At 43.9% G+C, this 24,207-nt stretch overlaps 1 protein-coding gene across 10 annotated transcripts in view; it reads right to left on the reverse strand.

The window, feature by feature from the left end:
* The window catches only part of PEAK1 (pseudopodium enriched atypical kinase 1), a 293,334-nt gene that overhangs the window by 102,196 nt on the left and 166,931 nt on the right, over positions 1-24,207 (reverse strand). Inside the window, exons 4-5 of one of the 10 annotated variants that reach the window (XM_075535953.1) lie at positions 13,423-13,528; positions 1,948-2,070 (exon numbers count right to left, since the gene is read on the reverse strand). The exons of 5 other annotated variants lie outside the window; for them this stretch is intronic. The gene's annotated coding sequence lies outside the window, so the exon portion shown is untranslated. Of the gene's footprint in view, positions 1-1,233; positions 1,316-1,947; positions 2,071-13,422; positions 13,529-23,834; positions 24,032-24,207 lie in introns of those variants that run through there. 4 more of the 10 variants (XM_075535952.1, XM_075535954.1, XM_075535955.1 and 1 more) reach the window with 4 other exon arrangements.

Raw genomic sequence — 24,207 nt, forward strand, 5'->3', positions numbered from 1 at the left:
CTATGGAGCTGGAGCAGAGTACTACAATGGAGATTTATTCTTGTACTGCACAGTATAATTTATGGAATTAAAATAAGAGCACGTGCATCTCTGATGCTTAGAAAAGACTTAAGCAATAGCTAGAAGCACCAGAAAGTTACACAGTGAGTTCTATAAACTGGAGTTTCTACAAGATGGTATAAGAATTTTCTACCATTTAAAGACTTTAAAATGTGGATTTTGTTTTCCAAAGGGGTATGGGTTGACTAGGCAGACAACCGTCCTTCCTTCAACTCCGGCACAGGGAGGGCTGCGCGGCCCAGGAGGAAGTGCCGCGATGATGTGGGGTTTCTGACAAAGAGCGCTAGGATAGCTCCGTTTCCAGTTGTGCTTTCTGCTCTCATCCAGTTATGCCTCTCGCATGCTTCCGCTCAGCCCTACGCTGCGAGCAGGCCGGGGACCAGGGTCTGCACTACTGCAACTCAGGGACAAAGCTCTGAGCACAGAGAGGTCAGAGTCAGCGAGCACATCCAAGCTTAGGCACCGGCCCTCCAAATATACCGTATATACTCATGTACAAGCCAAGTTTTTCAGCATATTTTTATGACGTTTGGTGGATATTTGGGTCGGCTTAAACTCGAGTATATATGGTAATCCGTTGTTTGTTTGCATCCTTGTCGCGCCTATTTACTTAGGCAATATTACTACTCCGTAGGTCGTCTCTCTAATTCATACAATAAGCTTGAGGGGTAGCCGTCACAATCATTTTAATAAACGAGGAAGCAGAGAATGCCAGAGAATACGTTTCTTGCCCAAGACCATACAACTTTCGGTGCACCTGGGTCTGAACTATTCAACGCTATGAAACCATGCTATTCGAAACTCCTGATATCCACCATAGGCCCCCTGTGGCGAGACAATCCCCTGGCTTCGCTTCTCAGCACATTCTACTTCACTCTGCACCTGACCATTTCTTTGGCCAGAGAAGCGGTTCTCGACGTGGGGGTCGAACGACCCTTTCACAGGGGTTGCCCACTTCGTAAGAGTAGCAAAATTACAGTGATGAAGTAGCAACAAAAATGATGTTCTGGTTGGGGGTCACCACGTGAGGAACTGTCTGAGAGGGTCGTGGCGTTAGGAAGGTTGAGGGGCGTGGGGATTTGACACCCTCACCGTCGGCATTCGACTCACAGGACTTGCACTGGCAGTGACCAGGGTGACCTCTCATGCTGATCTTCCTCCTGCTCCTCTCACCTTAATGAGAACTGCAAACGCCGTCCCAGGAAAGAACGCAGTCCTTCCTGTTCTGAGAGTACGGCTAGGAGAATGGTGAGTCGGTCAGATAAGTGAAAGGAATCGAACAAACCAAGGCGAAGGATAACGGAACCGCTAAAAGTCTAATTGGGAAAATACCGGGTTTTTGCATTATGGAATATCTGAACGTGGATAACGAATTCACTGATTAAAAAGAAAAAAGTAAAGTAATATAGCCTAAGAGAAAAACAAGAAGTCAGGAGTAAAACAGTTTTTTTTTTTACCCCCATCAGTCTTTCCTACAGCAGTTATAGAATTGATAGGTTCTATAAAGGATTTGTTTAAATTTTATTCAGCGTTGATAGAGTATCTAATTTCTATTGCTCCAATGTTTTAAAGAGTTCAATGTCTACGGACTGGCACGTACATTTACAATACGGACTCAAGTACTGTGTAATAGACAGGAAATTAGCACTGAAAAAACTCTATAAAAAAGAAAATAAACTGAAACCAGATCTTTAAAAAGAATTCTAGTCTAAGACAACCCTTTTATCTATTTTTAGAATGAAGTAACAAAATGTGCTTGCAACATATGAGATTATACAGAAAGTACAAAATTTCAATATTTCCTCAACCACCGAGTCTAAATCCTAGTAAGAAGAGATTTTAAAAGTATTGGATTAAAATAAAACTCTGCATCCATTTTATCCTTACCTTATTTTTATTTCTTTATCCTTCAGGAAAAGATGGTGTTTATATCAGAGACTATCAAACGAGATAACAGATGGCAGGGGCATTGAATCAAGTCCAATTTGGGTTGAATTCAAGACTGATTGTCTAGAGACACGGAAGCAATACACCTATATTAGCATCAAATGCCTAGTACAGGCAGTCCCTGGTTACGAACATTCCATTTACACACCCCATACTGCATGCCCCGTCATCACAAACCCTCCCACACACAATGATTTGTATAATGATTCATAATAAAAAAGGAGTGCTACTTTGTGATAAGCATCAAAGTATTATTAAAAGTGTTAAAATGTTTTAGAATACTGAATGCATCTCTCTTCTTTATCACAGAATGGTACACTAAACACTAAGTTTAACATTTGACTGGCATTAGATATGCACTGTACCTAACTTTGCTTTATGTACAAATTAGAAATGGTTAGGAATGGAATTATTTCGGAACCTGGGGACTGACTCAACTAATAAAAATGCTATGGGTTTATGATCAATAGAAAGTTTTCTGGGCTGGATATTAAAAAAAATTTTTTGGGGGGCTAAGTAGTTAAGAAGCTCAAAGGTACAGCTAAACCCCTCAGGACCAATAATGAGAGTAATAATACCAGGAGGTCTTTTTCCCTGACCTTCCCCTACCCTCCCAGGGGGAACAGACTACAATGGCCGACATATAACCCCCTCCTAGGGGGATGGACAACAGAAAAGTGGTTAAAGGGAGACAGCGGTTTGTGTAAGACATGATAAAAATAGTATTTTATAAATCATCAAGGCTTCATGAGGAAGGGTGGGGGAGGGGAGAAATGAGATGATACCAAGGGCTCAAGTAGAAAGAAAATGTTTTGAAAATGATGATGGTAACATGTGTTTGACACAATGGATGTATGATGTATGGATTGCGCTAAGAGCTGTAAGATCCCCCAATAAAATGATTTAAAAAAAAAAACCTCAAAGATTCCTTCCTTCTAGCTCAGGATGACCCTTCGTCTGCCCAGGGGGATGATAACAAATATTCTTTCTTTATACGAGATGGTGAGCGAATAGATGAGGTTTTTACTCTTCATTGGGTGTGATTAGCTGAATAGTTGCTTTGGTCAGGTGCCAGTGAATCAGAGTGAAATCCTGCCAGGTCCTGTGCCATCTTCCCAGTTGTTGCCAACTGAGGCAGCTCCTGTGCCAGTCCATCTCATTGAGGGTCTTCCGCCTGGTCCTCTCAGCTTGTTCAAGTCTGTCCTCCTCCAGAGCCTATTTCTGTCTCATGACGGGTCCGAAGTCTACACATGACAGGATGTCTTGGCATCCTTGGCCCTAAACAATATCCTGACTGTACTTTTTCCAAGACAAACTCGCTTGTTCTTCTGTTAGTCCATGGCACAGTCAACATTCTTTGCCAACACTAAGACTCAAAGGCTTCAGTTCTTATTCATCATCTAGCTTTCACATGCATACGAGGTGACTGAAAATACCATGGCTTGGGTCAGGCACATCTCAAACTTTTCATCAACAGCCTGATGAACAGCTCTGCTTTTCATCAGCACTCTGAATTTGCAGATTCCAAGTATAACACAGCCTTTGATTTCCTGACTCCTTTTTTTCATGGCATAGATTGTGGATCCAAGTAAAATGAGACCGGATTTCCACCTTTCCTCCTTTTACTGCAGTGCTGCCCATTGGTCTCACTCATGAGGATTTTGCGCTCTTTATGCTACTGTGTCATCCCTATGGAAGGTCGTCGTCTCTGATCTTCATCAGGAAGTGCTTCAAGTTCTCCTCACTCTCAGCAAGCAAGGGTGTATCATTTGTGCATTGACAATTGTTGGTCATGTCTTCCTCCAATTCTGATTCGTGAATCCTGGCAGCTTTTCTTCATACGGGCCAATATCTCAAGATGATTTGTTGAGCATCTAGAATGAATCAGTGTGGTAAAGGATACAACCCTGACGCATACCTTTCCTGATTTTAAACCACAGCGTAGCCCTTTGTTCATCTGAACGACAACCTCTTGGTCTGTGAGTAGGTTCAGCATGAGCACAGTAAAGTATTCTGGGATCCCACCTCCAGCTCCTCTTTTTTTGCAATGCCATCCACACTATCTAATGATCCATACAGGTAAGTGAATTTGCATACCCTGGATTGATTTCTGCACTTCCAGCAAGATCCACCCGACATCACCAATGATTCCCTCTCACTCCACATCCTCTTCTGAATCTAGCTTGCATTTCTGGCAGTTCCTTCTCAATGTACCTGCTGCAACTCTCCCTGCATTATCTCCAGCATAATTTTACTTGCGTGTGATATCAGTTAGATTGTTAATATCTATATTCTGTTGGATCACCTTTCTTTGGAGTCGCATAGAGGAGCGCTCCCAGGGTCACACCTGTTAGCTGAAACATCTCCATTGCTAGTCCAGGAATTCCTGGGCTCTTTTTCCTCACCAATGCCTCCAGTGCCGCTTGGACTTGCTCTTGGAATACCACTGGTTTCTGATCATAGGCTACCTCCTCACATGGATGAGGTCACCAGTCCTTTTTGGTGTTGTCTCTGTATACTCCTTCCCTCTTCTTTTGAGGCTTTCTTCCGTGTTCAGTATTTTGCCCACAGGATCCTTCCATACTTGAGTGTTTTCTTCGCTCCTTTCAGCTTGACAAGCGTCTAGTGTGTTCTTCTCTTTATTCTCACTGCATGTCTTGCAGTCACTATAATATGTATTTTGTCTTCTTGACCTGCCCTTTGAAGTGCATTTAGATTTTACACTTCATCATTCCCCCCCCTTTTGCTTTAGTTATTCTATGTTTTTTCCTTTTCTGCATTTTTAATGACCTTCTGTTTGTGTGTATAATATTCATGATGTTATTCTGCAACTTCTCTAGTCTTTGGTCATAAGTGTCCAATGTGTCAAATCTATTCTTGAGATGTTCTCATGCCATGCTTTAATTTTCTTCAGCTTCAATTTGAACTTATTTATGAGCAATTGATAGTCTGGTCTGCAATCAGCTCCTGCTGAAGTTGCTCTGATAATGAGCTTCTCAATAGAATTTTGACACTCCTCCCCCCGCTCCTCCCATGTCAATGTCCAAATACCTGGCACCTATGAATGCTACCTTACATTGCAAAAATAAAAAAAGGGGGGGTGCTTTGATGGTATAACTTAAGAATTCTTAGAGGAGGAGGTGGGGGTAATCCAGGTGAGCACAATATAATAAAAAAAAATGCCCTTAAAGGGGGAAGAGGCAGACAGGAAGGTCCAAGTCAGAGTGATGTGGTGGGAGAAGGACTTTACTAGTCGCCACAGTCTTTGAAGCTGGAAAAGGGGTGTGAGGAAGGAATGCAAGCATCCATTTAAGGATCGAGGGAAGACTGCAGAAGATGGGAAAGAAAACTGATTATCACCAAAACCTTCAGAGAAATGCAGCCCTGCAGACATCTTGATTTTAGTCCAGTGAGACTCATTTAGGAAGTCTGACTCTCAAAACTGTAAGATGATGAACTTGTGTTGCTTGCAGGTCACTAAATTTGTAGTGATTCATTACAGCGGCATTAGATTCCATCACAACTCTGCCATTTAGCCTAGCGGTGTGTCCTTGAGCCAGTAAATAACCTATGTAAGGTCTTTGGCCTTTGGATTTTCTCATCTCTAAGAGGTATTGAGTAAGTGATCAATAAATGTTAATTGTCCTTATTTCCTAAGTCATATTAAGGTGTTTTAAGGCAGTTATTTTTTTAAAAAATTACAGTTCTGTATATCGTAGTTTGTATACACACAAAAAAGTGCACTAAAGCTTCAATCATTAAAATGATTGGTAATAAATAGGTGAAGAAGTCATCGGTTATTCTCAGAGTGTAAGGCTGAAGTTGTTTTAGATCTCATAATTTTTAAGAGGAAGAAGACACAAATGCACATTTAAAAAACAAAAACCAGGCTCCATCTAGTATTAAAAAGTCAATATTGTACCAATTTTATCTTTAGGTTGTTTCTTTATTTTTCAAATAGGTCTCTTAAATACCAGACAACTTTTCTTGTCGAGGTAGTAAAATTTAGAATAAGAAGACAGATCACTGTAGTTTAACTTTTTTGTTTTACTATAAAGAAGCAAAGGCATAGGAAATTACATATCTTGTTTAGTTATCGATATTAAGCCAATCCATGTCAGGAAGAGCCTGTCACAGAGGACTTCCACTTTCAGATCTGCACTGTTCTGTATGTAACAGAGGTGGGCGATCAATGATCTTCAGACTAGAGAGGGTCCGATAGCAGGGCTTGGCAGTCACATTTTACTGGCATCCGGACACATATTTATGCATTGTCCGCAGCTGCTTCCTACAGACTTGTGCAGTTGTAACAGACCTGGTATCGTCCACAAAGTCTAAAGTATTTGAAATTTAGCCTACTGCTTCTTAAGACATGGAAAGTTAATGTTTCTTATAAAAGGCTTCAAAGCAATCCGTTTAAAAAATGACCTGTCAACAGAGTTTTAAGAAATTTAAGTTCAAATTTCTGTGCTGTGCAGGTTCCGTGTCCCCACGAAGACAGTCTGCAGATGAGTTTAGTTGTTACTAAATGATATTGATTTAATAACAGTAAAACTATTCAACATGGTATATAAATGGGAAACAAAAGAAAACAATGGCTATTTCTGTAATCATTATTCAGTAAGAATGATTCGGTATGTTTGATAAGTTACCTTTAAAATGGGTAGCTGTTAATAAAAATAAAAAATACTGCTTCCTTATCTAATGTTTCCATGAAATATTCTTCATAAACATAGTACTCACTGAGTTCCACAGCCTAGTGAGATTACCACTTATAAGACTCACACTCATGTTTCCATATGGAAAAGGGAATTAACAGATGTTGAGTGTGAAGATGTGGCAGGTCTTAAGATATGAATTTACTAAATAACCTTACAAAGAAAGAATTCCCATGTGCATTTTTGCAGGTGGACATCTCTCCATTCAGTCACTGAGCTGGAACTCCCAATTAGGCCTTTTGGTCTCCAGGACCGCTTTCCTTTATGAAATCTTCCAATTCCAGATCTCTTTCATGTATCTGTAGACAGCTGTGAGTCTCACCTGACAACCTGGCCTCGTATTTTGCATTCAAAGCACCTTTTGAGAAAATGTTTTTAAAAAAAAGGACTTGGCTACAGGCATTTTCCATGAGGAAGTGAGAATAGCCCTAAATTGGAGACGTCTAAAAGTCAGACATCTAAATTTTTCTTTGGGAAAAAAAAAAAAAAGTCAAACGGGTGCATAAGCAAATGTGGTGAAGAAAGCTGATGGTGCCTGGCTATCAAAAGGTATAGTGTCTGGGGTCTTAAAGGCTTGAAGGTAAACAAGCAGCCATCTAACTCAGAAGCAACAAAGCCCACATGGAAGAAGCACACCAGCCTGTGCGATCACAAGGTGTCAAAGGGATCAGGTATAAGGCATCATCAGAACAAAAAAATCTTACCATAGTGAATGAAGGGGGAAGTGCAGAGAGGAGACCCAAATCCCATTTGTCGGCCACTGGAGACCCCCTCACAGAGGGGTATAGGGGAGGAGATGAGTCAGTCAGGGTGTGATGTAGCACCGATGAAGAATACAGCTTTCCTCTAGTTCCTAAATGCTTTTCCCCCCACCCCAAATATCATGATCGAATTCTACCTTGCAAGTATGGATAGAGCAGAGGATGTACACTGGTGCAGATAGGATCTGGAGGCACAGGGAATCCATGGGGATGATCCCTTCAGGACCAGGGGTATGAGTGTCAATACTGGGAGGGTAGAGGGAGAAGGGGTTGGAAAAAGGGAACTGTTTACAAGGATCTACATGTGACCTCCTTCCTGGGGAATGGACAACAAAAAAAGGGGGTGAAGGGAGACGGACAGGGCAAGATATGACAAAATAATAATTTATAAGTTATCAAGGGATCATGAGGGAGGGGGAAGCAGGGAGGGAGGGGAAAAAAAAGAGGACCTGATGCAAAGGGCGTAAGTGGAGAGCAAATGCTTTGAAAATGATGAGGCCAAAAAATGTACAGGTGTGCTTTACACAATTGATGTATGTATGGATTGTGATGAGTTGCATGAGGTCCTAATAAAACATTTTTAAAGTCCATTCTGCTATGTACACACTGCTACTATTGGAAGCACATGAACTGTGACTGGACGCAGGGTGTAGCTGTACCTGGTTATGAACATCTGACTTGCCAACAACTCTTATTTGCCCTTTAATGCTGATCAGTTAGTTCATGGTCAACAAAGCAAGACAGATGGATTATATGTCAAATAGAACTGCTAAAATTAAAACACACACAAAGCAAGATTGGAACAGACGGGCATTTTTACAATTGGACATAGTCTTGGTAATTGGAATGGATAAAATTTCAGGTAGAAGCCCTGGGACGGGAGACTCTGAAGAGGCAGAGTGAAACCTTTCAGGTGCCTGATGCAGAAAATTGGATTATTGGCAGGGCTGTGCTGTGCTGTTCAGAGCCAGGAGTCCTCGTGGCCTAGTGGTTATGAATTAGTCTGCTAACTGCAAGGTAAGTAGTTCAAAACCACCAGCGGTCCCTCAGAGGAAACATGGGCTTTCTACTCTCAAAGCTCTGCTCTTGGAAATCCACAGGAGCAAGTCTCCCCTACCCTGTAGGATGTACTATGAGTTGGGCGCAGACTTGACGGCAGTGTGTGTATGTGTTTGGCTTTGGCGGAGAACCACACACATGCAAAGCAGCGTTAGCTGTCATCTTTGGGCAGCGCACTGCCATCTTTGAAGCCCTGTTGTAATGTTATGGAAATTACACTCACTTTGAAATGATGGAACCAACCCCTATTTGCAACAAATTCAATGCAGTCACCTTCATTTACTGCTTTAAAATCACTGACAAGGCTTTCAGCCTTTTCTTGCACTGGAAGCTAACTAAGAACCAGATGCACCTGCTCTGATTGACCCACAGATGGTTAAAGAGACAGGTATGGATCTCCTAGGAACCTGGGGACTGCCCGTCCCGGCATAAGAGATGCACGGGAGAAATCTATGGAAAAAATGGGCTCAGTCCTCTAAAGCTTACTTGCTGCTCCTTGAGAGAAGCCAAACAAGGGCTACGTTAGTGGATCTGTTCTCTGAGCTCTGGAATTGCATGCGCATCATCAGTGAGCAACAAAGCAGGGGGAATCTATCTCAAACATCTCATGAAAGGTCATCAGTGAATTCAAATGGAATATTATGTACCTGACTTTTTAGAAACGGTGATAATAAGACACATGCAGAGAGAGAACATTTCTAGCTCTTTTGCAAAAGCCCAGCCCGAGTTGAATTATTATTTAGTATACTCAATGCCCCTTATATACGGATCTATATAACACGTCTTTTTTAAAAACTCATTTTATTGGGGCTCATACAGCTTTTATCACAATCTATCTATGTAAGAGTTCAGGGTCAGTAAAAATGTGACTTCATTTATGAGCACTGAAGAACTTTTTAAAGGAACACGTGAGTATGGATTATGGCGGGGGTCGGGTGGGGGTAATAAAGGAAGTTCTTTTTAGCGGAGCAGATTTGGAGAGGTCATCAGTCCTGCGCTGAATGCATGTCCAACGCAGACAAACTGCAGCACTTTAACTGCAGACAGAAAATCTGACTGAAATCCAATGAACTGGAACCCTTCGCTGACTTCTGAGATATAAAGGAATACACACGATATGGAAAAACCCAGCATTAGGGGATCAGGCTAAAATTAGAAATGGTGTCTGTTCTTAAAGAAATTACCCTAGCAGGGGTGACTGGATGCAAGGACGTGCTGCAGCGCCTCTGCTGGGGCACCGTCTGACCGCGGACACCTGTGTCGGGTGGGGAGCAGGGGTTTGCTTGGAAGATAACAAGAAGGCGGGGGTGCTGTTGGCTTTGTGGAGCAGGGGCAGTCATCGCGTGGCCCTAGCTGCCACACGGTGGAAGCCATGGCTCCAAGAGTGGCCCTGCCCGGGCCCGCAGGGAGACACTGGGCTGGGGCTGGTCCGCTCAGGGTTTCTAACTGCAACAGGGCTCCCCAGGTGCCCGGGAGAGGGCCATGTGCCCAATGGTGGGCAGTCACAGGTGCTCCAGGTGTGAAGAGGCCAGAGTAGCTTGTGCAGAGGTTGTTTTGAATACATACAAACACGTATCCTAGTGACATATAGTAAGGGGTTCACACGGTGTTGAAATCGCATCGCGTCCTATTTCACAGAACGTATCAGAGGGTAACTAAGGAAGCCTCCCTCTACACAAGGGGCTTCAAAGAGTGTGTGGAAAGTTCCACTACCTTTTAACCCAGGGGCTCTCAACCTTCCGCTTGCCACGACCCTTTCATACAGTTCTTCATGTTGGGGCGGTCCCCCAACTATAAAATTATTTTCATTGCTACTTCATCACTGTAATTTTGCTACTGTTGTGAACTGGGCTCGTTGGACCCCTACAGGGGTCGCGACCCACAGGTTGAGAACCACTGTGAAACTCTTCACGGGAGTAGAAAGCTCCTGTCCTCTTGCAGAGCAGCCGTGGTTTCAAACTGCTGACCTGGCAGTTAGCAGGTTTCCATCGTACCTAACTATAATTATTCTGAATGGTTCTTGTCGGCAGAAGGCTCTGGTCCTATCGAGATTCATCTATCTACATCGCTTAACAATGAGCTGCATTGTGGAGGAGGCCCGGCGGGACATGGGGTGCCTAGACGGGAGGCTGCTCCCACAGAGCAGGCGGGCGGTGAGCAGGTTTTAACTGGGCGAGTGGTGGAGGAAACAAAGAGGAAGGGATGGAAGTGAATTAATTTCTATTTGCAAATGACTGATGAACCTGAAATTCAATAACCTGGATTATGACAGAAAGATTAAATTCTACTGTTATTAGGCAAGGGGATATATCCTTTCAGTTTTTATTTAATAATGAGAGTAATTGTAAAAATAAATCCATGTAAAATGATTATGCCCTTAAATGTATGAGTCGAGTGCCTCTGTGAATGTCACCTAAGACTAGGGTTATAACTTATAAGGGCTCTGGGATCAGATACCACATGGTAGGTGACCTAAATTGGTGGGCGATAAAAACAAACTTTATTTCTCAAGCCTATTTCCCAAGGGGGTGTAAAGCTGTCATTAATTAAAGTCTAATGAAAGGGTCCTTATGCTACAACTCCATTAATGCTCTTCAACATCAATGGGCCTGCAGGTTACTATGAAGGACACACAGCTAAAGCAAACAAACAAGTCACAAAGTGATAGCTAATTAACAAACAACTGTTGTTAGACAAAAAACTGCATCAAACTAATCCAAAAAGCCCAAATCCTGAAGTGAAGAAGGAAGTGGGGGTGGGGGTGGGGGGAGGAAAAGGGGATCTTTCTTATTGAGATACTGTCAAAAGTAAATTAACTTTGAGAGCAAAGCGCCCATAAAGAATAAAACTCCACCTAAAGCAACACTGCACTTTAAAAAGGACCTTCCTAGCACAGCATTTTATGCTCGACTAATGAAAGACTTGGAACACAATGCTTTCCCTGTAATTTTATACGATTCTAATGTCATCTATTAAAATTCATTTAATAAGCCATATTTGGGCTATCTATTCCAACTGTCAGTTCACTTTCTTTGAGGCTTCTTGTAATCCCCCACCACCCCTTAAATGCAGAAAACAGTATGCAAACAACATCCTCTGACTCCCCCACAGGAAAGAATTGATATCTCCACAGATGTTAGCAATTTCAGTATGGATAAGAGCAAAGTCTTACTAGGTAGGTGTTTTTCAAAGGGTGAGTGGAATAAGAAAATGGATGGGCAAGATTAACTCCAGGGTCTGTAGACTGTGCAACAGAAAGAGTGCTGGAACTCCTGATGAGAGACAGGGCCAACGGTGAGAGAGCTCTTGGTCAACTTATTTGGTTTTAGCCAAATGATTACTAGAAATCTACAAAATGCATTGAACTCGGATTCGAACACTGCAATTTTCTCTCGGAGCTTCAAGGTAGCAGTGCAATATTTGGATACCTTTAAAAAGTTGCAGGTCTGTTGCTCTTTAACACCTGGAACACATTCGTTGAAAAGGGAGTCGTTCCCTTTGATTAATGTTTGACTAGGACGATAGAAACCAATTGATCGCTTCAGACCCAACAGCTCCTCAACAGAAGATGAAGCGATCTGCTTCCGTCAAGATCTACCACAGCCGCCAAAGTACTAGACAGGGTTGCTATGAGTCAGAAACAGCTCGGTGGCAGTGGGATCGACATTTTGGCTTAGAGCTGATAGGCATATGAACATCACGGCAAAGATAATGTTGATGTGGCCAGCAAGCTATAACGACGGCATGGAACCATTTAACCATTTATCAAGTTGTCTTTAAAGTGGAAAGCAACACTCACACTAAGTGGTGGTGAGGAAGGCATGGCAGCTTAGGGGTTGCGGTGGCTGTGATCCACCTGGTCGGCAGTTCAAAACCACCAGCAGCTCCTCCGGACAAAGGCTGGGCTTTTTATTCCCTTAAACAGTTACACTCTCCAAAACTCACAGGGGTCGCTGCGAGTGAGCAGTGACTTGATTGATGGCAGCATGTTTGGTGTTTGGATGTATCTGTGAAGCTGTGGCATATCCTGCACTACTAGAGAGAGCATACAAACAACCAAACAACCAACCAACAACCAACCAACAACCAAGCAACCAACAACCAAGCAACCAACAACCAACCAACCAACAACCAACCAAGCAACCAACAACCAACCAACCAACCAACAACCAAGCAACCAACAACCAACCAACCAACCAACCAATAACCAACCAAGCAACCAACAACCAACCAACCAACAACCAACCAAACAACCAACAACCAACCAACCAAGCAACCAACAACCAACCAACAACCAACCAACAACCAACCAACCACAACAAAGCCTTCATGTTTTCTCAGGGGTCATATAATCACATATAGCAAAGTACCCCTGAGGAAAGAAACAAACAAAACAGCACCTTAGAATGGACATGCTTTTTAACTTGCAATTAATTTCTTGGAATTTATCTTAAAGGGAGCAACGGTATGCTTGATGATTTAGCTATATGCACAAATTGCTTTTACAGGCTGCTCAATATTGTGTTGTTTATTATGGGGAAAGTGAGCAACCACCTAACTGTCCCATAACAATTGACTGGTAATTTAAGATAGTATAACAGTGTCACAGAACAAACAAACAAACAAAACGTCCCCTGCCATCAAGGGCATTCCTACTCGGGCTTCCTACGGGACAGGGCAGATTCGGCCCTGACGGTTTCCCAGGCTAACTCTTTACAGGCGTGGCCTTTCTAAGCAAGCCTCCTCTTTCCCAAGCAGTGTGGCCTGTGGTTTCTAACTGCTGACCTTACAGTTAGCAGGCCAGCACACAACCACTAAGCCATCAGGCTCCTTCCCATGGGTTTTAAAAAGTTACTGTAACAGAGATGACTACTCACTGATTTCCGCTCCTCGCGACCCTCTAAGGACAGGGTTTCCGAGGCTGTTACAGGAGTGGAGTCCTGTCTCTCTTGCTCATACACCAGTGCTGGTCTAAAGAGAAGGCTGAAAAACGTGCACGCATTGTTGAATATGAAACGGAGCTGCTCCGAAACCTTCACCCAATTCACAACCAGAAATTTAAAAAGGTAGAAGATCAACGATATGTATGGAATGATTCCATTTTGTCACAACAATTCACGTAAGCCTAATAAAAGATTGGAAGGCAAACAGCAAAACATTAAATAGAAATGTCTATTTCCCACATTTCTCACTATGCTCTTATCTATTAGTCAACATCCCATGCTTTCATAATCAGAAAAGAGTAACACTGAGTTACTAAAACACCAATCACATATTCCCTTTACCCATATGCAGTGGACTCTATTCTAGCCCCCAGGGTCACACATAAACCTTCCGCTCTGCCATCGCCATTCTGAATGAGCCCAGCAAAGTTCACTGTGAACCACTACCGCCCGGTCAGTCACCTGGGAGGGATTACAGCAAATTGTTATAAGAGTTTGGGGACCGGAATGACCGCCCGCTTTGGCAGACAGATAGTAAAGTAGGACCAGGCAAGATTTGTTCTCTAGAGGTGAGAGGCTAGTACATTAACCAGGTTTTATATTAAACGTCTTCATCATTTGTGAGAAGCCCAGATGGTTGGTAATATGCGGAGATAGTGTGAAACATAGGCTGGCTGATTTCAATTAGCTCTGAAGTGAGACAAATGATCGGGAGGATCTGTATTGCTAAGCCCAGGGGGCCCGAGAGAATATTTTCTTACAGATGAATACCCATCAGCTGGCGTCTCCCTTTATATAATACAGTTAATAGGTTATCCTGGAACACATGCGCCACTGGAAAGCATCCCTGTTATGAAGCACCTAGCTGTGCAAACGTTTATGCCAACGATGAGGAAAACTGGCTAATGGGGGTGGGGAGTAAAGAAAACAATAGAGCCTATACGCTTGGGTCTCCGAATGCACGGAGAAGTCGTGTAAGCAGTTTGGCCAGCAAATAAAAATACTGCAGGCAAGTTGGGCCGAATCAACGGCTCTGCCTGAAACGATTAGTAACTGAGCCGGCACTGGCTTTCCCAAGGTTAGCAGGCAATGCCAATTTTGTGTCATGCTCCCCCAGGCGCCAGCTGTGATGTTCCCGATGCTGCTCCTCGATGCTGTGCTCGGAACAAGGACACAGACGAGTCCGTGAGGATGCCACTGTGGGGGCCTTGCTTGGCCTCAGAGTTTTAGGAAAGTCAGGAGAGAATGAAGTGAACTCCTTATTCAAAACCAGAAGGTTGAGCTTCTATGATTTAATGATGTTCTGAGTCACAGGGGCCCTACTGGATATTCAAAACAGTCAACTGTTTCCAAGCTCCCCGCAAAGAAATTAGATGTGACTGGAATTTTTAAACAGGAAGTAGAGCTGAAATACCAAGTATGAACTCCATTTAAATTTTTCAGAGAAAACCGTTCGCCAAGACTTTCCTCTTTGTTACCATGACCTTGGTAATGAAATGCCTCAGCTTGAGAGAATGAGCCCGTCTGTAATGTTTATTTCACCCCATCAGAGGTTGGTGGTTTGAACTTTCCCAGAAAAGACCAGGCGGTCTGTTCCTGTAGAGATTACAGCTGCAGACAGGGCAGTTAGTTCAGTTACCGAGAGTCGCTGGGGGTGGAAACTCACTAGGCAGCACACAACATGCTGTGCATCCTGTATCAGGTGCATGGTACACATTCTTGCTAACAAACCCAACAGCCTTGCGTGATCAGTTTCTAGACCAAGAAATGGAAGGTTGAAGAAGTTAGGTAACTTGGCCAAGGTCACATGGTCCCGGTCTTACTGTCAAACCTCCTAGCATGGAATCAGAGTGAAACCGGGAAACCCGTTCGTCAACTGCTCTCAGTGAGTCCAGTTTCTGGCAAGCAGAAGCAGTGCCAGGCTCCTGTGGGCGCACCACGACGGCCCGGGACACAGCACGCGCTCCCATTCATAAGGAAGCATGTCTTCCAGGGGCAGTTTTCCTTGTCACAGAATCAATGAGCACACTACGAAATAGTTTCAAACAGCAAAATGCAGGGCGAGGAGCGCTAGCTTACAGATAAAAACCGCAAACACAGACTAAGGAGACACAGGACAAATGGACGGGGGCGAGTCCTGCTACAAGTGTGGTCCACTCCTCAGGAGCCTGGGGATCCACCTGAAAACTCGCCAGACATGCAGATCTCTCAGGGCCCTGCTCCGGAACTATGACTCCAACCTGGAGCTTTAAGAGGGATGCGGATGGACATATTGATTTGAATTACAATGAAGTCAGGCCTGAGGGTCAAAACTGGTCTACAGAGGGGAAAGTTGGCGCCTCCAGGATCAATAGGCATGCTTGTATTTTCGTGTGTTGCCATCACTGGACTGCAAGTTGTGAAGAGCAGTTTTATTTTTACTTCCCTTGCGAAGGGTCCGTTTGCAGCATACTTGGGAGTCGCTGCTGCATCCCTCCACTCTCACCTGGAAAGAAGTGAGACCTCTCCTCTTCAGGCCTCTCCTTCATCGCGTCCAACCTATCTAGACAGAAAAGCAACAGTACGCACGCGCCTAGGCAGAGTGTTGCCCACAACGACCTGGACTGAGATACGGTCTGCATTTATCAGCATCTTCACCTAAATTCCAGGTTCTCCTTATGCATGAACTCGAGGGAAGCTGGGCGTCAGAACTGACTTCATGGCAGGGAGTTCTGAGTGAGTAGGCAACCTGCAAGATTATCCCACAAAACCATCTTTGCTTGTTCACCGCAAACCAAATCTCCTGCAATCAAGTTGATGCAGATTCAACCTGGCTATAGAGCAGTGGTTCTCAACCTGTGGGTCGCGACCCCTGGGTGTGTGTGTGTGTCAAATGACCCTTTTACAGGGTCGCCTGATTCATAACAGTAGCAAAATTAGTGATGAAGTAGCAACAAAAATAATTATTATGGTTGGGGGTCACCACCACAGGAGGAGCCATATGAAAGGGTGGCGGCATGAGGAAGGTTGAGAACCCCTGCTCTAGAGGGTCTCTGAGGCTGTGAATCCTGATGGGGGCAGAGAGCCTCTCTCGCTCCTACGGAGCTGCTGGTGGGTTTGAATCGCTGAACTTGAGGTAACAGCACCATGCCTAAGGCACAGCAAGCACCTCCAGGGCTCAAATGGAGGCAACTGAGTAGTGATTTGTGTCAACAGATCTTAAAGAACAGCCTGTTCCAAGAAAACTACCAGTCTCCACCCAAATCCTCAACACCGGTGAAAAGAGCGAGGATGTATCCGATGATGGGGAATTCTTACTGAAATCCATTAAGTAAATGATTGGCGGTAAGATGACTGGCGCTGGAAAAGAATTGTATCAGCCCCAATAAATTGTTAAAATTAAAAAAAAAAAAAAAGATGACTGGCGCTGTTCTATTACGTGAAATCAGTACTGGGTCCCTTTCCCCGCTGAAAGTTAGTTTAAAAATGCAAGCTGGGCGTACCTGTCCAGGTGGCATGAAGTTAATTTTAAAGGGAAAGCAACAGCCCCAGTGATGAACAGTTCTTGCTTTGCTTTTTCGGTATTTAAACTTGCTCAAGTTCAAATCCACTCCTCTGGGTATGTATTTATGGACGTCTACATATACACTGTTCGGTTTCTTTTGAAGAGCATCCTCTCAAACCAATTTTGGACCTTCCTTACCTCTGGTTTGGGTGATTACTCATCATTGAGAGCAATTTACAGACCTAAGCCAAAATGCTGAAGATGCTGAAAAAAACCCAGAAGTACTTTTTCCTGCTTCAACTTCAAGACTCTAACCAAACAACAATGTGATTTTAAATTCCAGATTCTATTCTTTTATGACTTTGTGAAGGTAGCAGTCTCATCTTATTCTACTACAAAGTAGACAGAACAAAAGCCAACCCCCCCCCAAAAAAAATCCCTTGGGGGCACTCAGCTAATCACAATGCAGGAAAAGGGTCGGTGATGCAGTTTAATCGATGTGTAATTTGGAATAACATCGCCCTGACTGTCTGGGTCAGACAAATACAGTATTCTTTCGCTCAATGGAGCCTTCTCTTGTGCTTTCTTTTCTCCTCCACATCATTGTTGACCTTGCTTAACAGGAGACTGATTGTCTGACTTATCAGATGGTTGAAGTCTGCCTAATTTTAGCAAGCTCTCAAAAAAAAAATGCAGTGTGGGGAAGGTCAATTAGTTCTAAACAAAGGCGTTTGGTTCAATAAGCAACTCCCATCGAGTTACTTCCTACAGGGAGCAGCCAGTGTTTCCTGCAGTGCTCTAGCGTGTGAAGGGGCAGAGGAAGCGGTGAGTGAGTGCACGCAGTACCAGCTGGAGCCCCCAGAGTTTAGGATGTCTGACAGCACTCACAGGAGATTTCCGCCGGAGCTGCTGCACCAGCATTTCCTGAGATTTTGCTGAATTATGCCATTTGGAGGGAGAGGGAAGGGTGCTTTTTTAAAAAAACAAAACACGCACATTCAATCTATCAGAAAATCCAGGTATTTTTTCTTTGCTCTGCTGTGAGTTTTGGTCTTGCTCGGCTCTTTCCACTTCCACAGCTGCACCTTTCACATCTAGATTGCTCCAGCAAGTCTCCCAGCGGGTAGCTCTGCCTCTAGGCGCTCCCACCCCAGGCCTAGTGCTCACCACGAACGGCCCCCAGCTAACTCCATCAAGCGACTTGCCTGTCCAAAAATAAGTACTGGCTCCCAATTTCTCAGCATATCTACCCTAATGATCATAGCTTCTGTCCCAAACCCTGCACCCACCCAGAATCCATTATTATCCCTACTTTACAGAGGAGAAAATGGAAGCATTGGTCCATCACTTGCCTCGTGGTCACCTACTTAATGCAGTTGGGATGTGAATCCAGGCAATGTGACGCCAGAGTTCATGCACTCAAGTCTTTTGCTCTGTGGCCCTCATTGCGTGCGTGCGTGTGTGTGAATGTTAACCTTGCCGTTCATTGTCTGGGTCTTTGTGGAGATTTTCCCAGCCGTATTGTTCTTTGAGAGCATATCCGTCTTTTGTACGCACGCACAGAGCTGCCACCCGGTAGAGAATAACCTATTTCATTGATTGGTGTTGAACTAGAAGAGTTGTTCAGGTAAATACAAATGCGGATATCCCAACTGCTTGAATGCAAAGATCTCTGCAGGAAACATGCAAGTTTCCTCTAGTTCTTTAAGGTTCTCCCCACGTCCCCCCCTATCATGATCCCAATTTTACTTTACAAATCTGGCTAGACCAGAGGATGTACACTGGTACCGATAGGAACTGGAAACACAGGGAATCCAGGGCAGATAAATCCCTCAGGACCAATAATGAGAGTAGCAATACCAGGAGGGTAAGGGAAGGTGGGGAATAAAGGGGGAACAGATCACAAGGATCTACATATAACCCCCTCCCTGGGGGATGGACAACAGAAAAGTGGGTGAAGGGAGACATTGGATGTGTAAAATATGACAAAATAATAATAATTTATAAATTATCAAGGATTCATGAGGGAGAGGGGAGTGGGGAGGGAGGGAAAAAATAAGGAGCTGATACCAAGGGCTCAAGGAAAAAAATGTTTTGAGAATGATGATGGCAACAGATATAAAAATGTGCTTGTGACACAATGGATGTATGTATGGATTGCGATAAGAGTTGTACGAGCCCCAATGAAATGATTTTAAAAAGAAAAAAATATATAATAAAATATATTTGATTTCATAGTCAAATCAAAAAGTGACTAGAATTTCTTTTCTTTTCCTTCTTGTGTTCATCTCAAGTGCTGTAGTACCTGGATGTCCTTAACTAAAAACAGTCCTGCCATCAACTTTTCCTACATGATGTCCTGGTCTAGAAATATTCACAGTCCATTTTGAGAAGAGGCCTACAAAACCATACACATGGAATATTTGGAGATAATGGCAGACTACTCCTAAGGGGTAAAAGGCAATTAATTCAAGAGGTAAAAGTAGAAAGGCTGTATCAACCATGATGCTAGGTAAGCTCCAGCATTATGTTTGAAACACCATTTAATAACTGATTTTCTGTGATTAAACCAAGGGTATGGACCAGTTCCTTCTGGTTTGATACCCTGCTGATCATTTACATCTCCACCAGATACACTGAACCAGAATCCTCAGGTGATTCATATGTATAACACTTACACATATACTCCCTGGGGAGCCATAAGAAACCACCGGGGACCTTGCTACAGTGGAGATTCTGACAGTCTCTCTGGGGTAGAAAAGCCAATTCTCAGCAGAGGGTGGAAGCAGCATGAAGTGATTGGAAGTCCTGGATCAAACCAGCAAAACAAACAGAGGCCGACCCTCTTCACTAAGCAGGCACGCGGATGTACATTTTATGAGCGCAACCAGCCAGCCACATCCTGGCTAAATGCTAGGGAAAGTTCATGGAAATTAAACATTCATGCTCAGCATTGCACTCTAAGTATTTAATCAATCCTTAACTACAGAGGTGGGGAGGGGGGAAGAAATCAATACTTTCTTTTTTATTATATCAAGTTTGCAACAATGGAAACTGAAAAGATATGTGGGTAATGCGATAGAGAAACAGGAACAGAACAAGCTCTGCTTTCTCGTATGCGTTAAAAATTATTTTATTGTTTTTATCATTACACAGTCATTTTGAAGCTGTTTGAAAAAGAAAGAAAATCTGTCTCGGATCTGAGATGTTTCTCCTCCCAAAATCTGAAAGACGATCATTTTCAGATCTTCAGGGACTCGTCACATACATACATGACGATGGAGTTGGCACCTCGGCACTTTTTTTTTAAACATTTTATCAGGGGCTCATACAACTCTTATCACAATCCATACATGTACATACATCAATTGTATAAAGCACATCTGTACATTCTTTGCCCTAATCATTTTCAAAGCATTTGCTCTCCACTTAAGCCCTTTGCATCAGGTCCTCTTTTTCCCCCTCCCTCCCTGCTCTGCCCTCCCTCATGAGCCCTTGATAATTTATAGATTAATATTTTGTCATATGTTGCCCTATCCGGCGTCTCCCTTCACCCCCTTCTCTGTTGTCCGTCCCCCAGGGAGGTCACATGTAGATCCTTGTAATCGGTTCCCCCTTTCCAACCCACTCACCCTCTACTCTCCCAGTATCGCCCCTCATACTCCTGGTCCTGAAGGTATCATCCACCCTGGATTCCCTGTGCCTCCAGCTCCCATGTGCACCAGTGTACAGCCTCTGCTCTATCCAGTCTTGCAAGGTAGAATTCGGATCATGGTAGCTGGGGGGAGGAAGCATCCAGGATCTGGGGGAAAGCTGTATTCTTCATCGGTACTACATCACACCCTGACTAACTCATCTCCTCCCCTAGGCACTTCTGTGAGGGGATCTCCAGTGGCCGACAAATGGGCTTTGGGTCTCCACTCTGCACTTCCCCCTTCATTCACTACGGCAGTTTTTTTTTTTTTTTGGATGATGCCGTATACCTGATCCCTTTGGCACCTCATGATCGCACAGGCTGCTTTGCTTCTTCCATGTGGGCTTTGTTGGTTCTGAGCTAGATGGCTGCTTGTTCACCTTCAAGCTTTAAGACCCCACACACTATCTTTTTTGATAGCTGGGCACCATCAGCTTTCTTTGCCACATTTGCTTATGCACCCGTTTGTCCTCGGTGATCGTATCATGGAGGTGTGAAGCCAATGATATGATTTTTTGTTCTTTGATGCCTGATAACTATCCCTTCGGGACCACGTGATCACACAGGCTGGTGTGTTCTTCCATGTGGACTTTGTTGCTTCTGAGCTAGATGACTGCTTGTTTATCTTCAAGCCTTTAAGACCCCAGACACTATCTCTTTTGATAGCAGCACCTTGGCCTTCTTATGCTCTTTCATTGACAAAAACCCATTGCTTCAGGATTTTGACAAGTTTCTGTTTGGGATATACTGACAGACCTGCTCTTATAACAAGATCCTGAAGAAGTTCAGAACTGTATCTAACAATAATTAACTACTCGGAAGACTGCTAGAGAAACAGAAAACTAGGTGCTCTCTATATTTCGAGTCACCCAAATGCAAAGTTGGAGGGATGCTCAAAGCCCAGAGTAAATCTGTCTAATTAAAAGATAGCTCGAGGAAGTTCTGCAGGATTGTTCTCTTGGCTGCAGAGAAGAGCTATTGTAAGAAGCACTTCATTCTATATAAAAAGTGAAGATCAAACCGAGGACCCTTTCCTTCCATTATAAGAACCATCTACATAATTTAGCATGTGCCAAGCAGGTTGTTCATTGATACTTTCCAGCGACCTCACAAAGTATTACCGCTCGGATTTTATAGCCAGGGCAACTGCAGTTCATGAACTTGGTCATAGACCTAGGCCAGGTCAAACACCTAGGTGATGTTTGAACCAAACACCTAGTTTGGTTCCCAAACTTACTTATTCTTCTGTCCTCTTTTCAGAACAACAAACTACTCAGAGCTCCCTGCCACCCACCCCGCCCATGAAAAACTTTTGTCCCATGACCCACAATCCAGAAGTGTAGCTCCCTGCTTTTCAGCTCTGGGTGATCCCAGTGCTTCCCACAGGGTGCCAGTGCCCTCTAGATCTGCTTCTCCCTTCTGTAAAGAGTTAGTTTCGGAAACCCACGTCGTATGGAGTCTCCCTGAATCAGAACTGACTCCATGGGAGTAAAGTTTTAAGGGGCCTGGGTGGTGGCACAGCACAGGTCAGGTCTATTTAACTTCAGAACCCGTAGCAGTTGTACATACGCCACATAGCACTGCATAGCAGTTGTACCTACGCCACACAGCACTGCATGGCAGTTGTACCTATGCCACATAGCGCTGCACAGCAGTTGTACCTACGCCATATAGCACTGCATAGCAGTTGTACATACGCCACACAGCACTGCATAGCAGTTGTACATACGCCACATAGCACTGCATAGCAGTTGTACATACGCCACACAGCACTGCATAGCAGTTGTACATACGCCACACAGCACTGCATAGCAGTTGTACATACGCCACATAGCACTGCATAGCAGTTGTACATTCGCCACATAGCACTGGACAGCAGTTGTACATACGCCACATAGCACTGCATAGCAGTTGTACATACGCCACATAGCACTGCACAGCAGTTGTACATACGCCACACAGCGCTGCATAGCAGTTGTACATACTCCACATAGCGCTGCATAGCAGTTGTTCTCACACTTGAATGCCTGTCACTGTCATCTGGGACCTTCCTCAAAACACAGAGGCAGGTGGTCCAGCGTCACAGATCCTAAACCCAAGCAGTCTGAAACGGCGCCCAAACACCTTTTTAAACAGTTCAGATCCTTCCCGGCTTCCCAGAGGAAGAGAACTTGTGCTTTATTAGAGCTTCAGTTCTGAGCACGAGGCTTACAACGGCTTTTTAGTGGGAGCCCCAAGTCCGTTTTGAGTCTCCAGTGAATTCTGACCATTGACTGGCAATGTGAGCAGCTCTGCCCTCAGACAGGGTGTGTTTGTGGCAACTCTCCTGGCCAGTTTCACCCTCAAGCCCCATAGCCGAACTCATTGTCACTGAGTCAATTCCCACTCAGTGACTCTACACGTAGTTATGGGAGCAGAAAGCCTCCTCTTTCCCCCTTGAGGCTGATGGTGGTTTCCAACCGCTGGCCTTGCAGTTAGTAGTGCAGCCCATCACCCTCTAGACCACCAGGGCGGTCTAAGCCCTTAGGGACTGGCGACAGTGTAAGCAGCATGTATGCATTCCACTGCGATGAATACATCTGCTGGAAGCCATGGCTCTCCTTTACTCATGTCCGATTTAGACAGCCATGTGGCTGTGAATCCAGACATTATTGTGGTCTCCCATCCTGGCGATTCATTTTTGTCATTATCCTGCGTAAGACTTAATAAAGGGGTCTCTATAAAATGAAGTTGGGGTCTCTTTACTCCCTCCAACAGTCCTTAATCACCAGCCACTTCTTTATACTTGGCATTGCAGTGTTTACATACTGCAATGAACATTCTTCTAATTCATCTTTGTAAACATCTTTATATTCTGAGAGAGTTTTGGTCAAAGGTCATACATGCAAACAGTTTCCTTCCAAGCGGCAGAGGTTAGCGCAGAACGTCTAGGGCAGCTGTTGTCTGGGATACCAAGGGGGTCACCATAATAGATTTTCTCGAAAGACACAGAACGTTCAAAGGGCTTATTACAAAAAACTGTTAAGAAAATGCAAAACTGCAACGGTGAGGAAAAGACCAAGTAAGCTGCGTGAAGAAAAAAATTCCCCCCCCATCATGACGATGTACTGGTTCATTTTCTAAAGGCAGCGAGGGCTGTTTCCTGACAATTTCATTAGGGAATCTTACCTCATTCCATCTCTAGTGCTGATCTTGCCCTTCAGACTTCTTCTTTGTCCCCCAAACGCACAGAACATTTAAAAGCAACACCATTTGCATCTCGAGGGTGGTGAACCACCATTTTGGTGGGGTGTAAATCGAGAAGGACCGAGTTCTTCAGGGAAGGATTAGAGATGCAAACACAGGCTTCAGAAGGGTATATACACCTAGAGGGGTTGAATGTCCCAAAGCAACAGCTTCAGCGTACTTTTGTTTTTTTATTTTTAGGGTCTTTTAAATTTAAAAAATTCTTTTATTGCCTTAGAAGAAAATTTTTATAGTGTCATATTTAGATTTTAAAAATAAAGGCTTCTATTATTTTATAGCAAAACATTTTGACTTA

The sequence above is a fragment of the Tenrec ecaudatus genome, chromosome 17 (genome assembly GCF_050624435.1).
Source record: "Tenrec ecaudatus isolate mTenEca1 chromosome 17, mTenEca1.hap1, whole genome shotgun sequence".
Lineage (NCBI taxonomy): Eukaryota > Metazoa > Chordata > Mammalia > Afrosoricida > Tenrecidae > Tenrec > Tenrec ecaudatus.